The sequence below is a fragment of the Callospermophilus lateralis genome, chromosome 14 (genome assembly GCF_048772815.1).
Source record: "Callospermophilus lateralis isolate mCalLat2 chromosome 14, mCalLat2.hap1, whole genome shotgun sequence".
Classification (NCBI taxonomy): Eukaryota; Metazoa; Chordata; class Mammalia; order Rodentia; family Sciuridae; genus Callospermophilus; species Callospermophilus lateralis.
Window position 1 is genome coordinate 57180131 of NC_135318.1, and position 19146 is coordinate 57199276.

Genomic DNA, 19146 nt, shown 5'->3' on the forward strand with positions numbered 1-19146 from the left:
TCTTGTTCCTCGTGCCAACTCCAGACAGTTTCTCCTTCCTTTTTCTGAAAAATCCTTAGCTTCTGTGACACATGAACTATCAGGTTCTACTCACAGGCTACTCCCTGCCTTCTTAAAGTCACCTACAAACCCTCAGCCATTCCCTCTTCTTTATTAAGATTTTTATCAGCTAGCTCACCATCTTTCTCTCTACCACTGCTCTTGTCAGCATTCTCAGTGATGTCAATGTCAACATAGCTAATTCATCCTACCCCTGGCCTCTTAGACCCTTGACTTAAACTATCTCACTACTCCCCTATCATCCATGCTATATCTCATTGTTCAAATAACTGGACCACTCCCCAACATATCAGCATTCTATTCTGTGGCTACCACCACTTGTTTTTCCAGATCATTTACCCAATTATTCCAAGTATTTTTCAATTCAATTGCAATCTCTAAAACATCGATAGGCCTTTTACACTGTCTACTCTCCTCACGACTGTACTGACTTATTCTTTTCTTATTGACATATACTCCAAGGTCCATCATTATAGTAATTTCCCTGGCAAACACAATTGCCTTGTATTCCAGTCACACACTCCCTTTTTTCTCCACAGGTGATGCTGCAACCCTCGATAAACTCATTTCTCCAACTACTCTGCTCCTAAGCAGCAGATGTACCCGAAGGAAAACCCCACAGCCATGCCGACTGTCCTTGTTTTACGTGTATGACCACAGTCCTCAAGGGATCTCTTAGATCTTGTTGTCTAGAAGTACTGCAATAATTTTCTTTTTAAATCCATTCACCCGATTGCCAAGAGAAGTACACATACCCTCTTTCTTATTCGCAAACGGCTGCCTTGTCTCTTATTTTATTGAAGAAAAAGAACAACAGCTTATCTTCCCACCATCACATTGATTAGGTGACATGCATCGGTTTCTACATTCTCTGCTTCTGCTTCCAGTTCAGGATAAGAACTATTCCCTCCTCCTGCCTAACATCAATGTTACCCACACTTTGGATCACATCCCCTGTGGCCTACCATAATTGTTCCATCTCCTCTGTCATTAAAATGTTACCCTCTCTACAGGATTACTCCCACGAGTGAATAAGTGTACCAGAAAATCTTCCGTATTCAACAAAACCTTCCATAGTCTTCAAATCCCCCTCGCTTTTGCCCCCTTTCTACTCACCTTTTGAATGCAATGTCTCAAAGAGTTGTTTTTATTGTCTCACTTTACATTTTCACTCCAGTCAATTCTAACCAGACTTTCATCTCTAAACTTCATTGAAAGAACTCCTCCCAAGATCACCAATGATTTTCACCTTGCCAAATCCTAAATTTAATTTTAAGTTACATTTGTCTTCTCTTCCTGGCATCTTGGACACAGTCAACCTTTCTCCTCTTCTTGAAGCAGTTTCTATTCTTGGCAATACCCTCTTCTGGCTTTCCTTCTTCCTTGCTGGAAGCTCTTTCTCTGTCTCCTTTGCTGGCTCCCCCTCTTTCAGACTTCTAGATTTTGGAAAGCCTGGGATTCAGTTCTTGACCTGTTTCTCCATGTACCCCCAGGGTGACCTCACTATTCCCAGGGTCTTAAATGCCATCTTTGTGTTGACAACTTCCAAATTTATACTTTCGTCCTAACCTCTGTCCTGAACAACAGACTCATGTATATAATTATCTACTCAACAGCTGAAGACAGCTCAAACTTAACATCTAAAACTGCTCCCCCAACCCATTCATTCCTTGGTTATTCCCATATTCAGAAATGGCTACGTCATTCACACAGTTGCTCATGCCAGTTAACCATCTGATTCCTTTCTTTTCCTCATATTTCATACTCAAACTATTATCAAGTTTTACTGGCTGTAGCTTTACAGTATTTACCCTCAACCTGACCATTTCTCACCACTTCTGCCAATTGACAATTTTTGCTAGACAATTTAAGAGCCTCCAAACTGGCCTCTCTTCTAATATCCTTGCTCCTCTGTGGTCAATTCTCCACATATTCACTAAGAATTTCCTTTAAAAAATGTAAAATCTGGGCTGGCTCAGTGGTATAGTGCTTGTCTCGCATGTGTGAGGCCCTGGGTTCGATTCTCAGCACCATGTGTAAACAGATAAATAAAGTTCATCAATAACCAATAAAATGTCTTTAAAAATGTAAAATCCGTTTTTAAATGTATGTTCTTCCCCTGATCACAACTCTCCAGTGGTTTCCCATCACATTTGGAATAAGATCCAATATCCTTACCACATTTTGCTGGTCCTACTTGGTCCTACCCCACCCAGTCTCTGACCTCATCTCCTTCCTTTCTAGGCACTCTAACCAATTACTTTCTTCACACCCACATTTGTACATGCTAGTATTTTTCCCCTGTGGAATAACTTTCTCCATGTCCCCTCAGGTCTCCCTCCCCCACTTTACTTCATTCAGGTCTTAAGAGTTTGTTAATCAACTTCCCTGACCATCCTATTTAAGATAAAATTGCTCTCTATCCTTGTATCCTACTTTAGGTTTTCACATAGAATTTACAAGTTAGTAGCCAAACCCTCTAGGAACCTGATTTTAAAATGGGATAAAGGCTTAAATATACACTTCTCCAAAGAAGATACAAATCAAAATCACATGAGTGACTACCTCATACCTGTGAGGATGGTTATTATTTTTTAAAAAAAACAACAAAAGATAACAAATGGAGAAACTGAAACTCTTGTTCACTGCTAGTGGGAAAGAAAAATGGTACAGCCATGATGGAGAGTGTATATAATCATCTACTCTACAGAATGTTGATTCCGGCCTTACTGGATCTTCCATGAAGCTCTAAGTGCTTGTTATGTCTACAGCCTTCTTCTCAGGGAAGGAGTTAATTTCACTTCTAACTCCAGAAATTAATTTTTTTTCACATGATTATACTTAGGGTTATGTGACCTCTGCCACTTAACTAGACCAAGGTTGGATATAGAGGATGAACATAGAGGAATCCATTGCACATCAGGTATGTGAGTTGGGCTCTTCAGAAAGAAGATGCCAAGATGGAATTAAACATGCAACAGATGCATTGGGGGAAACAGGTAGACCTGGGGAGATCCTTCAGCCCATGAAGCCGGTTTGACCCTAGTGAAAGGAGAATGGGGGAGAGGAATTTTGCAGGAAGAGCCTCCAATTTCAGTGCACGTCTGGGAAAATCTCAGCAGGGTGGATAGGGAGTCTTCATACAAGGTTGTCTGCCAAAAGAGTCCTTTGTCAGTCAAAAATGGCCTAGCTCTAATTCTCTTGCTGTGTTCAGTCAGTGAGGGGGAGGAGCCCTCATAGCATATGACTTGTGAATGCTGCAGAGGATCCCCAAGGTGCAGCAGCTGGAGGTGGTCCACTGAGTATATCCTTGCAGTAGGGAGGTCTGTGGGCTTTAGGCTGATCAAATAGGGGACTCTAGTTGTCTGATGATGGATTGACCCAAGCAGATTTGCTCTCTATTGGGAAGAATGTAGGTTTGCTTCTAAGGGTAGTCAGGTAGGTTACTGGGTCTTAGGGAATGCTTATTTGAAGTAAATGACAATTCAGTTCTCCATGGGTGACCCTGCAACCCAGACTTGGAGTCCTGCTATAGAAGCCCTGCATCCCTGCTTCTGCATGTGGCCTTATACGACACCGTCATCACCTAAGGTCCCTTGAGCCATGTCTCTCTGGGATCAGGAAGAATTTTCTACCAGTAAGAGTTACCCAACATATGCTAACCTCTCAGGAAGAGAGTTTGTATTGTTCTCTCACAGTGCTTGCTTGGGCTCAGGTGGCATGAATTCCTGCAAATTTGGCTGGCAATTTGAACTAGACCAATGTTTCTCAGAGTGTACCATCTGTATCAGATTACCTGTGTGTGGGAGCAGGGGTGAAAAGGGGGAGGCAGATCTCTGGACCTTACTGAGTACTTTGAATCAGCATATCTTGGGGAAAGACCCAGTTAGCAGCAAACTTACACTGAAGTCTGGCTAGATTAAAACATTCTGTGAAGTTCATTACCACTCTAAGTGTCCAAGATTCAAAACTTCTAATGCTTTTGTTAACTGGGTCTAGTTGGAAACTCTTGGGAAAGCTAATGAACCTTTTGTTTCTCAGTTTTGTCACTTCAAAACAAAAATGTAAGCACAGCCTCCCCTACTTCTGGAGGCCTCTGCCTCTATTTCTACCTTATTTTTTCATTTGAAATACAAGGTATGTGGGTCTAAGCAAGCATATTAAGAAAACCTGTTGCAAAGAAATGAAATAGTAAGTGCTCAATAAATTTTTGTTGATTGCTAGCTTGGTTTAGGGTTAGTCAAAGGAGAACATTGAAAACAGGAGGAAAGCCACATCTTAGAATGCAGGAGCTTCCTGACCTTGGCTCACTTCAGAGTCAAACATGAAAGCCGTTATTTAAGTTGTGCTTCTGAAGTGGGCTGAATGGAGGAGCCAGACTTATCATCACAGGACTGCTACGGACTTATAATTGCTCTGCTAGTGATGTTTGTTGCCTCAAAGAGGTTTTTCCTGTGTGGCTTTATCAGAGGACATGGGCCAGCAGCAGGACACACAGAGCTTTCCTGTGTAGGCACAGAGACTCTCTGTCAGGCTGACCCTCAGAGGAACCACAGGGGTGGGTTCCATGCCCTCTGTAGGGAGGGGGTTGGAGAAGGAGGAGGCAGCCCATGGGGTTTGTCCAGATCTCAGAAGTTGCAGGCAAGATAAGCAAAATTCACTGCCATGTTTTGGGATGCAGAAGCTTCTGGATGGTGGCTTTGGCTGCAGGGTTGCCATCTTAGTTTTTAAGAGAACACTTAGATCAGTGGGTAAAGGATGCTGTATGTTGTTGGGAAGCTGAGAGATGCCTCTGCTTGCATGGGACCTGTAGGATCCCGTTAGCTGAAGCAGCTGCTGCTCAGGTCAGATTGCTTGGGTGGAAGCCTGGGCTCTCATCTGCTCTCCTTTTCTGGAGAGTCTGCCTTTGGGAATATCTGACTGAGCTGTTTCTGTGATGATCATCCCTGGCTTATGGCCTTATGAGGAGCCCAGTGCAGTGACTCACTGGTGTATCCTTTGGGCCTTAGTGCTGGTCTAACATGGCCTCATCCAGCCTTGGGAGTTCTCCAGTGTCTCGCTGGCTTGGTCCCTTTCCTTGTTCTTTCCTGAGTCCCAAGTCTATGGAGATAAATCTCTGGGATTCACTGGGGAGCTGAGGAGTAGATCACATCCCAAGTATTTTTGTTCAAACATTTTCTTTCTCTCTCCCCAAAAGAAAGAGAATTTGTATTAATAAAGGACTTACTATTTGTGAAACCCTCACACTAATATTCTTCAAAGTGGGATAGGCAATTCCCCAAGGGTGACCCATTGAGAGTGGGAACAACATCCTAAGACTTCTATTTGTTTATTTTCCAATCCAAGAAATAAGAAAGAGATGACTTACATGTATTAAATGGAAACTGGCGCCTTCGCGCTTGGTACGTGAGGTATCCTGAAGGGCAGAGTGGGGGTTCCAACCACATGGAAAGCTAACAGAGGCATTCTCAGGCTTTAGTTCATTGATTTTTAGCATTCTGAAACAAACTGCAATAAATTCAGTGGGTTTATGGATTGCAAAATCATTCTCAAAGTGAATAAATGGCTTAAAGGAGTCATGGATTGAAAACAATACTGAAATGTTAATACAAGAAAATCACAAAAAATGGCACATACTTCCACATCCAGAATGAGCTGCACCAGGCAGTCATGTTGCCCAGAAAAACCAGTGACAATCCAATCAGGTAGGAAGAGAGTTGATAAGACAGGGAGAAAGTTGAGAAAGAAGACTCTGAAATAGCGATTTAGCCCCCACATTTGTGTGTGTGTGTGTGTGTGTGTGTGTGTGTGTGTGTAACTGGGAATTGAACCCACGAGGTTTATCCCTGAGCTACATCTCCAGCACCCCCCCTGCACCCACCCCCATTTGTTGTTTAGATTAAAAAAAATTTTTTGGGGGGGGCACCAGGGATTGAACCCAGGAGTGCTTAATCACTGAGCCATGTCCCCAGTTCTTATTATTTTTTCTTTTTATTTTTTTTGAGACAGGGTCTTGCTAAGTTGCTTAGGGCCTTGCTAAATTTCTGAGGCTGGTTCAAACTTGCCATCCTCCTGCCTCAGCCTCCCAAGTAGTTGTGATTTGATTATAGGAGCGTGCCACTGCACCGGACTACCCCCAACAATCTTTAAGATGACCCTCCCTCTAAATTTATGTCATGTGGAGAGATTAGGTAATGGCTAAACAATTAGCAAGGTAATTAAAAGCTAAGCTCCCAGAACAGGAAGACGGGACTTCATAATTTTTCAACAATGTTTACAGTCATGAAAAATCAAACCTGTTTTTAGGAAATTTTATTAAACTTAAGACATGCTTAAGTCTCTTTTGATGTTTTTTTATGTAAGCAAAAGAAGAAAAGCCATAGGTTGTTGGTCAGATACTTACTGATTGTTTCAGTCAGCTTCTTTGCTGCGTGACTAAAAGACCTACTAGACAATTGTAGAGGAGGAAAAGTTTGAGGGCTTAAGGTTTCAGAGAAGAAGGGGGGGGGAGGAGGGGAGGGAGGGAGAGAAGGGGAGAGAGGAGTGGGGGAGAGAGAGGAGGGGGGAGAGAGGGGAGGGGGGAAGAGAGAGGAGAGGGGAACAGAGAGGAGGGGAAGAGAGAGGAGGGGGGGGCGAGAAGCCATGCTCCCAATGTTCCACCTCCTCTAGCCAAACACCACCTGTCTTCAGTTACTATTCAATTAATCCCATCAGGCAATTAATTCACCGATTGGGTAATACAAACATTTCTTCTCTGAACCTTTTTGCCTTGTCTCACATGAGAGCCTTTGGGGTATACCTCACATTCAAACCATAATTTTTTATGCTAGCAAGAATTTCCTGACTACTTGGCTGACACAAACAGAAAACTTTGGCCAAACTAAGACACATTCATTTGTCAGAAAAAGAATTTTGCGGCTGGAGAGGCTGAGGCAGGAGGATCTAAGGTTCAAGGCCAGTCTCAGCAACTCAGTGAGCAACTTAAGCAACTTAGCGAGACCCTGCCTCAAAATAAAAAATAAAAAGGTCTGGGAATGTAGCTTAGTGGTTGAGCATCTCTGGGTTCAATCCTTGGTACCCCTAAAATAAAACAAAAGAAAACAAAAAAAAATTGAATTATTCAATGGTGCTTAGAAAACCTTGCTTTGTATTTGAAGCAAGAACTTTTAACAAGACTTACTCAGTGTGAGAGGTGTTTTGTGTAGTTTTATGCAGTTGGATGGAAGGGTAGATAAGTTTAACAAGTTTTAGCTATGGTAACTACTAACACCTATTTCAGTAAAGAAATACTATGAAAAATTTCCTTCTTTTTAGGATACAGAAAACTGCATGAACTCATTGTTTCCCCCTCTCCCAGGTAATGAGGAAAAAAACTGGGGTGGGGGAGGGGGGATAAAAAAAGATATTAAGTGTTTTTAAGCCTGTTAGATGAAATCTCAAATCAATCAGGTTAACTAATTCCAGGGGATGAGAAGCCCTGCCAGGGAAAGATGGGACAATCACTCAAATGTAAAATAGAAGAGGTATAGACCAGTAGTAGAGATAAAATAGAATTATAAAAAGTACTAATTAACCAAAAAAAAAAAAAAATCAGGAAAAGAGAAAAAAAAAAAAGAACAAAGAACAGATGGAACAAATTATCAGTGTAGATTTAAATCCAAACATATTAAGTAATAGTAGATTTAAATTCAAACATAAATAAAAGGCAGAGATTATCAGATTGGAAAGAAAAGCAGGTCTCACAATGTACTGTCCATAAAAACTTACTTTAAACATAAAGATACAGATAGGTGAAAACTAAAAAGATGGGAAGAGATATGTCTTGCAAATAGTAACTTAAAAAAAAGATAGTGTGGCTGTACCATTATCAGACAAAGTAGACTTTAATACATGGAACATTACCAGCTATAAAGAGGGATTACCTTTATCACATGGTGATAAAGAGGCTGCTTCATAGGGCTGGGGATGTGGCTCAAGCGGTAACGCGCTCGCCTGGCATGCGTGTGGCCCAGGTTCGATCCTCAAAACCACATACAAACAAAGATGTTGTGTCCGCCGAAAACTAAAAAATAAATATTAAAAATTAAAAAAAGAGGCTGCTTCATTAAGAGGATATAATAATTCTAAATGTATATGCACCTAATAAGAGTCTCAAAATAGATAAAACAAATATGATGGAAATTCACCCAAAGTAGAAATAGATAAATACTCAATTATAGCTGGAAATGTCAAACAAGAAACACCTAAAGAAATATGAATGGTCAACAAATATATGAAAAAATGCTTAACATCTCTAGCAATTAAAGAAATGCAAATTAAAACTACACTGAGATTTCATCTCACTCCAGTCAGAATGGCAATTATCAAGAATACAAGCAACAGTATGTTGGTGAGGATGTGGGGGAAAAGGTACACTCATACATTGCTGGTGGACTGCAAATTGGTGCAGTCATTCTAAAAAGCAGTATGGAGATTTCTCAGAAAACTTGGAGTGGACCCACCATTTGACCCAGTTATCCCACTTCTTGGACTTAAAATCAGCATATTATAGTGACTTGGCCACATCAATGTTTATAGCAGCTCAATTCACAATAGCTAAGCTATGAAACCAACCTAGGTGTCCTTCAGCAGATGAATGGATAAAGAAAATGTGGTATATATACACAATGGAATATTATTAATCATTAAAGAAGAATGAAATTATGACATTTGCTAGTAAGTGAATGGAACTGGAGACTATCATGCTAAATAAAATAAGCCAGTACCAAAAAACCAAAGCTGAATGTTTTTTCTGATATATGGATGCTAACACACAATAAGGGGTGGGGTGGAAGAATAGAAGTTCATTGGATTAGACAAAGAGGAATAAGGGGAGGGATGGGAGGATGGGAATAGGAAAGACAGTAGAATGAATCAGACATGAATTTCCAAGGTTCATATATGAATACATGACCAGTGTAACTCCATATCATGTACAACCACAAGAATGGGATCCTAATTAGAATAAGTTATACTCCATGTATATATTTTAAAATATACTCTACTGTCATGTATATCTAAAAAAATAAAAAAAAAACATAAAAAGTATATATAAAAAAAGAAACACCTAAAAAGACAATTTTGAGGTTACTAAAGAAAGACCACACAAACCAGATATATTTTCAACAGTGAGAATCTTTTAAACTCAATAACTTTTAGGAAAAATTGTGTAAGCTTATATCACCAATGGAGTAGTTGCTTTGAAAGAAATGCAAAAGAGTGCTCAGAGGTAAGATTATAGAGGTCACACCATGGATAAAATTAATTTTATCACTAAATTCACTACATTATTTTAAAAACAAGCTTTTCATCAATATTGTTGTAGCCACAATTACCTTAGAAGTTATAAGGTATCACCAATTTGGTAACTATTATAAAAACGAGGCTATAAATATATAGTAGAATCTTAATAATTTTCTGCATGAGCTGGGTGGTGGCCACAAACATTGTTGATACCACACAGAAATTGGTTGATTATCTTGTTGGCAGGATCCTTAAGAACAAGTTAAGCAAATTTCTTTGATAAAAAGAAAGGCTCGGGATATGCTGCCCTTTTACCAGTGATGACAAGTGGCCTTTTTAAGTGTACTCCCTAAAAGGTATTTTTAGAACAATAAACATGGGTTTTTGTTTCTGCAAGGTTGTGGTCAACCTCTAGCAATGAGGGAGACTGGCTGTTTTGTAACAGGAAGCTGTGCTATGGGAAGAGCCCAGATTATGTTTTAATGCCATAACATAAGTCTGTAGTAAAAAATGAAGTCAAAGGGCATTTTAGAAATGTCCAGATCTGGGCTGGGTGTGTAGCTCAGTGGAGACACTTGCCTAGCATGGGTGAGGTCCTGAGTTCACTGAAACAAACAAGCAAAGCCCCGATCAGCTCTATTCTCAAATAGTGAGAATTTGTTCTCACTATTTCAAAATCTTGGAAAGAAAAAAAATTCAAATTCACTTGTTAATAATGTAAAATGTAACACCTTCTAACTACTGTGTTGGAATAACTGCAGTGAGGAATAAATTCACTGGCTGCATTTCAATAAAAAAAAGTCTTTGCGAAACTGATCTATCAGTTTGAAAACTGAATATCACCCTTTGCTTCTCTCATGTGGGACCCTCCTTTTCCAGCAATGATAGCCAATCAAGCCAGGAACTGACCAGAGCTCAATTTAGAACTGATCCTGGAAATGCTGTATCAAAACAAATTAAACAAGATTCCAAAACGTAATGAAGCATATCCAAGCAAATTTCTCTTATTGAAAATACAAATAGAATTTTTACATTTCTTTTTTTAGTTGTAGATGGACACAATACCTTTATTTTGTTTATTTATTTTTACATGCTGCTGAGGATCGAACCCAGTGCCTCAAACATAATAGGTGAGTGCCTACCCCTGAGCCACAGCTGCAGCCCCACAAATAGAATTTATGTGAAAGTTAAAATAATTTTTAGATAATTTAATAAAACAAAAAGTATTTTCTAGTCTGGGTCAATTATTGGACTGTGGTAACTTATCTGTTCCTCCACACACAGCACCCTCCCAGCTCCACATCCCAGGGCAGATATCCCTAGAGGAACTCTTCTTGAACTGCAAGGACAATGGTCACCACAGATCCCTCCAGTCCAAGCTGGCACAGCCAGGCCCATGGCCCTGCGTGCTGGGCCTCCTGCCTCTTCTCTCTCTTTGCAGAAAAGCAGCTGATGTAAACTAAATCTGCTAGTCACTTTGGTGTTTCCAAAAATCAATAGCCAATCTGAAGACCACCTGGGGAGGTGCTCTGAACTGAGGCCCAAGAACAACAGTTACCACAGCTTCAGCTGATGTTTTACCCGTGCCTCATGTTCTCCCACACCAGACCCCTATCAACCCAATTATTATGACTTCTATTTAACAGCTGAGGTAAGAGGCTCAAATGCTCCAGTGGGTTTCTCAGGTATGTGGGTGGCAAAGCTTACAGTTGGACCCAGTTGTGACTTCTGTTCCCTTTTGGGGGAGAAGAGAGGTGTCTCAAGAGAGCGCAGTAGCTGGCTACCCCACCATCGGTGGTTTCATTTTCCGGCTGTCAGTTACCCTTGGTGAACCTGCATAGTTGGCTGTAGGATCTTCCTTCGGGTGTAATGTCAAATGCTACATCACTGTGCCAGCCATGGTCACCTCCCTTCATCTCCTCAGGTTGGCAGCTATCATCTCGCACCCTCACAAGAAGGGTGAGTACAACACATAAGATGTTTTGAGAGAAAGACCACATTCTCATCACTTTTATTATAGTAAGTTGCTATTTATTATTGTTAATCTCTTAATTTATAAACTATCATGTATGTTAGGAAAAAAAGCATAGTACAAAATAGGGTTTGGTACTCCCTGGTTTCAGGTGTGCCCTAGGTCTTATGAATACTGCTGTGATGGCTTTCATGTTGACGTGGGCTCCCTTGGAGGGTCCATGCAAACACAGAAAAGGCTAAGATGGATGGTGAGATCAGCTCTGCCTAGGAATGTCAAGGTTTCAAAGAAGAAAAAGAAACATTTTAGGTATCTCTAAAGCGGGTTCCTAAATTTGTTGCCTATATTTGCTACCTATCAGAATCAACCGGGGTGGATACTGGGGAGGAGGGAAGAAAAAATTCTTGGGGCTCCACTTCAGACCCTATCAAATTAGTACTGCAGTGGGGAAAACAGAATCCATCTGAATTTTCCCCAGTATCTTCCCTGGCCCAGGTGAAGACTCTTGGAGGGCTGGGGGGGACAGGCTGGGGCTGGGCACCTCGTCCCCCAAGGTGGCTTTGAGTACTGAATAGAAGGGCAAGGTCCTTCCTGCTTCTCTGGTCACTCAGTTGGGCCTAGATACCAGGGTTGCTGCCCCAGAGGAAGAGCCTCCCCACATGTGATATGAGCCTCATGGGTTTGTTTACTGCCATCGGCCCTGGACTGTGCTCACAGAAACGATTTCTTTGTCAAAACACACGACAGGGAGCCTTTGGCCCCGGGCTTCTGTTTCATAACTCTTTTATTGGAGCAGAAAGAAGTAGCACATTATTGTTCTTCTGCTCCACGTTTTCTCATGGATCAAGAAAGCAACAAGCACTTTGTGCAAAAAGAAAAGCCTGCTTTGTTGTCTGAGATCAGGGAGGTGAGGGTGCTGGGAGAAAGGCTTTCACAGACCATAAAAGAGACTCTCCACACAAAGCAGGCTGGAGGCGATGGGATGGGCAGGAGGGCCTGGGAATGGGTGGAAAGAAATCATTTGCGCTTATTCACTGCCTCAGTCAAGGTTTACATGGTTCTGTATAAAAGGATTTGGCAGGCATGTGTCAGAGCTGCTTCTGTGAGAAGGATCCTTTGGGGCTGATTTTTCTGAAAAAAGGAGCTAGTTGGCCAAGTTAAGAGCACTTTGATGATTTTAAAAAACCTTGGTACTACTAATAAGACAACTAGCAGGGTGCTTTTCTCTGCCACCTGCTCCTCCTGACCTGACTCTCAGTTACAGACAAGGCTCAGAATAAGTTCACTGCCTGGCTCACCTGATGAGTTAGATTCCGTTCCTAACATGTGCTCCCTATACTTTACTGTCATTAAGTCAGGAATTGTTCCACAAATCTGAATTTTTCCTCCTGGGATTTTCTTTAAAGAGAGCATAGAAGTTGATTCTTCCGATAAGTGATGGGGAATCTTGTTAAAATAATTAAAAAATTTTTCGACAGCATAAAAAAATAAACAACAAGAAATTTCTTTTTAGACCAGGGATTTTTCTCTCCCCATCTCCAGGTAAATTGCTCTTTAGAGCGTCAGAATCACCTGGAGAGTTTGGTAAAACTGATTGCTTGGTCCTACCCTGAGGAATTCTTATTCAAAAGGCCTGGGAGAAGCTGGAAAATTTGTATTTCTAATAAATTCCCAGGTGATGCTGCTGATGCTGGTATAGGCTTCTCACATTGAAAGCCACATTTCTACAGTGATTTTTTTTTTTCCAGCACATAGCTCCATATCCTTGCATGTACACATAATGGATATTTAAAAACGGACTGCTGGATTATTAATAATTTCGAAGTTTGTTTTTTCACAAAATATTCTAGATATCATTCCTACTTCTGAGATTAAGAATAGTCATTATTCTTTTTAGTTGCTGCACAGAATTACATTATGTGTTTGAACCATTATTTAACCAGTCTATTTTTAGGTGCTTAATTTGTTTTTATTTTCTATTACAATACTGCAATTCTTTTACTTATAAATTTTTATTCTTTTGCTAATATTTTTGAAGGATAAATTCACAAAAGTGGAACAGATGGGTAATAGTGTATACACGTTTTAAAATTATATAAAACTGTCAATATTCCTCTTATTAAGTTCATTCCAAATTTTATTCCTAGCAATAGAATTTGAAAAATGCCTCATTGCCTAGTTGACACCTGCTTGTAATCCCAGCTATTCAGAAGACTGAGGCAGGAGGGTTGCACACTTGAGGCCAGCCTGGGCAACTTAGATGCTGTTTTTTTTTTTTTTTTTTTTTTTTTTTTAAAAAAAAAAAAAAAAAAGCTCAGTGGTACAGTGCCTGCCTAATATGTACAAGGACCTGGGCTCAATCCTCAGTATGATAAAAATGCCTCATTAATACTGGATGTTAGGAATTTTTTTCTTTATCTTATGGGTAAGGAATGTTATATTGTCTTCATTTGTGTGACTATCAGTGAAAGTTGGGCATATCTTATTGGCCAATTATATTTCTTCTATAGTATTGATACCGCCAGTTATTGGTGATGAGTCCTGCTTCCCCACATGTTGAAGTTTGAATATTAGAGAAGCACGCCCAGGCAAGCATATGAAGCAGGGTTTATTTAAAAATGGGTAACATGGACTTCTCCCGAAAGGGAGAAGGGGGCCATAGCTGGTAACATGGTAACCCAAGAAACGAGGTGTTCCTTTTTTATGTCCTAAGATTCCTTTGTTCTCCTGCCTTCCCCCCCCCCCCCCTTATCTTTCTTCTTCCTGTGTACATGAATAGGCCCAGGAATGCTTGGTGGGATGCCCAAAAGGTGGGAAACAGGTGGGCTGAAGGGGGAAGGGCAGAATGGAGTAGACAAGGACACATTAACAACCTCATAGGGGAAATTCCTGGGACAGGTTACCTTGGCAACAGGTTGGAGCAGGGGCAGGTTTTTGATAAGATTCTCTGAGGACAGTCTCCAGTTTCCCAGACTTGCTCAAAACTGGCCTCCTTGACCTGACTTGACTCGACACACCCATCCACACTGACTGCCTGTCTAATTCTGGCTTCAGTATGCCTCCTTATGTCCTCCTTATTTTAGAGAAAAGAAGTTCAGAATTTTTCGTGGAAATTTCCCCATTATGTTGGGTATGGCTTAGGCCACTGAGGCAATTTGGAGAAGCCACAGAAATGATTAAGGCAGGGATATAGAAAAGCAAAAGGAAAAAAGATTGAGAATCGAAGACTGGAAGAGGAGGAGAAAAGATGAAAGCCTTACATTTCTCCATAGTGAGTGTTTTAGTTTATGCTGTTATAACAGAATACCCAGACTGGGTAATTTATAACAAGAAATTTATTGGTTCAGTGTTCTGGAGGCTGGAAAGTTCCAAGATAAAAGTACCTGCAGGTTCAATGTCTGGTTTGGGTTGGTCTTTGCTTTCAAGATGGCACCTTAATGCTGAATTCTCTGGAGGGGGAGGAATGCTGTTCCTCACTTGGCAGAAGAGCAAAGAGGGCAACGGAACTTGCCTTTTATAAAGAACTCACTTCTGTGATAATGGCCTAATTGACCCCACTTCCCAAAACTGCTGCACTGGGGATTAAGTTTCTGACACATGCCTTTTGGGGGACACATTCATTCACAAGTTTTTTTTTTTTTTTTTTTTGAGAAGGGAGGCTGATGTGTGCTCTTTCTGCCAGGAGCATGGCCCAACTTGAATTCCAATAGGTGGGCTATATCCAGTGTAAGGAAGGGTTTTCTAAGTGTTAGTTTTAATCTACACTTCCATTTTTAGAGACTCAATTAGAGATATTTTTGGTGCAGCACCTCCTACACCTGAAATCATGGAGCCGAATCTTCAAAATACTTCTGTGTTCCCTTTTTAGGCTAGAAATTTAAAAAATACAATGAGCGGTCAGGTCAAACTGATTTCATGTAATTAGGGCTCTTTCCAACTCATCTTTGTCTTCAGTGTTTTGAATTGCCCTTCACTCTTCGGGTAGCAGGAGACCCAGTGCTTTGGGGAATCATCTGTGGACCTTTGTCCTCTGCCCAGATATTGAATCTGGCATCAAGATAACGTGAGAGGTAACATGTTACCTCTGCCCCATCCCTGGAAACAATCTTGTCTCCAGTCTACTAGTTTTTTTTTTCCTGGTTTCCAAAAGTATATTCTTATCCTCAACATTAGCAAGTGGTGTAGTGAGAGGAAGGTACTATTAAATGACATTAGAGAACCAAGGTGTCTTCAACTCCCCCCAAACCTTCCACATTTCAGCAGTGGTTAGGTCTTACCAGCTGTCTGTAAAATATCCATATATATATTTTTATCTTCATTATTCCTGCCTTAGTCCAAATCCTTTCTCTCTTTCTTGAATGAATGCATTGGTCTGCTGGTTCCTCCAGTCGCATCCTCCTCCAGTCCATTTTACCATGTAACTATTCATTCATTCATCTGTCTTCTATGAGAACTGCCTTCGACTCTGTGCTGAAAACATTCAAGAATTGCATAAGGGCTGGGGATATAACTCAATGGGTAGAGTGCTTGCCTTGCATGCACAAGGCCCTGGGTTTAATCTCCAGCACAACACACACACACACACACACACACACACACACACACACACATTCTGCATAAGATCATGAGTTATTAATTACAAAGAAATACAAAAAATAAAAATGAAAAAAATATAGGTAATCAACTCCATTGGTTCAAAGGAATTGGGTTTCCAGGGTGTGGTTCCAGATAGACTTGGTGCGGATATTCACATGTGCATAGGTAATATGAAAAACACTGAGTCATCCGCCCAGCCATCATGTCCTCTTCTTTCTTGCTAGTGATGCTAGAATATGCTCAGGGAAGTGGCTTCCCATTCCAGCTGCAGAGAGTGAATTCTGATTGATTTAAACCAAGGTTATTCCCATTGCTGTCATTAGGCCAATGGGATGTAAGAGGAAGTCTGCTGGGTGGTAGGGAAAGATATCAGGTAAAGGTTTCCTTCTCAAAAGAAAGGAAATCCACAGGAAGAAAGCCCCTAGTTCTTCACAGAGGTTGTGTGTGACTCTTGAGACTGCACAGCCTCGTGGTTGTGAGGGGAGATATGGCCAACGTATTGAAGTTGGCAGAGCAGACAGTTGGAAAACACTTGAGTCCTTTAAGGTGCCATCAGGTCTATGAATTCAGCAACTCTGAATGCTGCTTGCACTTAAACATAGAACATGAGAAAAAACTTACTTAAATCTATTTTAGTTGGGACTTCAGTGACATGCAGTCCAAAGCATTATGTGGGTGGGGTGTAACCCTTTACAAGTGGGAGGACTATGTCCTGACTTACAATCCTGGGATCTCAGTAGGTTACCATTTAATTCTGACCCCCCCCCCCCCAATCAAGTTGCAGACTACAGGGTGCGTTACTGGATGCCAAATCTATAGTGTGGCCTGATGGAGAAATGGAATTAGGAACCAGATCATGGGTTGGAAGCCCCTTTATAATTTCCATCTTCAGCCAGAGGATCACCCATCATATCCAGAAATAAGGAGACTCCAACCCGGAAAGGCACCTTGACCCTCCTCAAGGCAGAGGGTGTAAATGAATGAAACAGGCCTATGGTTTGCTTGGAGGGAATATTCCATGGAGGGAATATTCTCTATTTTATGAAGAAAATGAAATTTTTTGGAGGAATATCGATTTCTTGGTTTATATTTTACATTTTATGATCATAGAAAAAGAAAACTAGTTCACTACTGAAACATAAATCATCTAATTCCTAGTCTCTAACTGGTGGGGTGCAGTGACCTGGAAAGAGTGGCCGGTTGAAGGGAATGGCTACAGACTATTGTTGCTATGTGAGGTTCCTGGAGCAATATGACAGGTCTTGTGATTTTTCAAGAGAAGACTGAAATCTGATTTAAAACAGAATTTTAACATATATCCTCTTGTTTTCTGAGCATGTGCAGGTTTTAGGGATGCACATTTAGGAGCGGAACCCAGGACAGAAGCATTTATAGTTAGGTGTGCAGAGTGGGTTGGTGAACAGGCAGGTTGTAAGAGAGGAGCTTGGGCTTTTGATGGATGGGTGCAGAATTTTGGTCTGATTTATAAGCATTATAATGAGATTAAGACACTATAGAAAATTCAGAAAAGCAAAAAAAAAAACAAAACAAAAAACAAACAAAACCAAAAATCACTCCTGATCTTGTTTATAGAAAAAGCATGAATTTTTAATCTTTAGAGACTGTTTTTCCTACTCTCTCCTGATATTAGACTGTGAGCATTTTCCCCTGGTTATTAAAAGTTCTCTGAAAACTTACTTTTGAATGACAGTATCTAAGTCCAGTGCCAGTACCATGTCTCATGAAACCCCAAACATTCTAGTTTGTTGGAATAAAATCCCCTCTGGAATCTTGGCTGGTTGCTCAATTTATTTCATTTGTTTTGCTGAAATGCTACCTGTCATGCTACAGCTGGAATAATTGCATCCCATGTCAAAGGGCCCAGTGGGAGAAATAAGAAAGGATAAAACTTGGTAGAGTGGAATCTAGGGAGAAAACCAAGGATAAACCAATCTTCATGAACTTTAAGTGGAACTCGAAACCATCAATCCAACTCTGCCTGACTGAGATTCCTTTTAGGAAAGGTTAGTTCAGTAAACATTGATCTCTTTCTAGGCATAAACCATGCACACTTCTGCACTCCTTCTGGGCTCTGGGAGTGAGTAGGAACCTTCTGCATTTGCCTTCTGCTAACTTCACTCAGGTGGCTTGGCTGGGAATGAAGGAGGACTTGGGGAAAATCCATGCCCAGTTCTGTAAGGATACCTCAAAATACTGGCTAAGCAGCCGTTTCCAACAGTTAGCAGTCAGCACTTCTGAGGCCTCTAACTGTTGCCTCTAGGGCAGGCACCCAGGGGCCAGCTGGAAGGGGTATAGTGAGGAGGGCCTGCAGGAGTCCTGGTTGGGAAGGAGCCTCATCTTTGTCACCTCTCATTGCCCTCTGATTGGGGGAGGGGGCCCTGGCAGACACACTATACCTGCTTTGTGACTACGTGCATCTCCCTGAGGGCGTGTTCCTAAGCCTTGTGCAATGACTGCCGAGTTGCTTGGCACGGATCTGAATGCATTTCCCAGGCAGATGGCATGATGACACCTGGCTGGCCCAGCTCTCCTGTGAACATTTGGCTCCCCTCCTCTCTGCAATATTCCTTTAACAGACACTTGACATAGTAGTGAGAACCCAGCTTCAAAGATCATTCACAATGCACCCGTGTTGAGAGAGCACTTCCTTTGTGTGTATATAACAGGATTCCCAGGGATCAATAAGGCTGAAACCAACAAAACAAACAGATGTATAATGCAGATTGTTTGTACTGCTAATAATAGTTAATGCAATAGCTATTTATTGTTTGCTTTGTGCCCATCTTTGGGACTAAGAGCTTTCATGCATTAACTCATTTAAGTCTCACAAACTTCTGCGTTAGATATGATTATTATCCTTATTTTACTGTGGAACCTGGAGAGGTTATTCACCTGCCCAAGATCTTCAGTGGTAGAGCCGGGACTTGATCACAAGTCCGTGCATGTGACCATGCATTGTAGTGTGGTTGTAGCTGTCACTTGTCCTTGTAGTCCTGGGATCATCCCTATTGGTTGTGATACTTTTCTTTATACTTCAAACTAAAAATCTAAAATTTTATTTAGGTTTTAAAAGTATTCACATATAAATGAGATTGAGCTCTAGGCCTTCCCACCCTGTATGAGATGAACATTGAGTCATTTGTTTCAAATTTAAAATGAGTGCTTTTTTGAGTTCTGGAACGATTTGTAATTCACTGAGGGAGAAGGGCAAGACT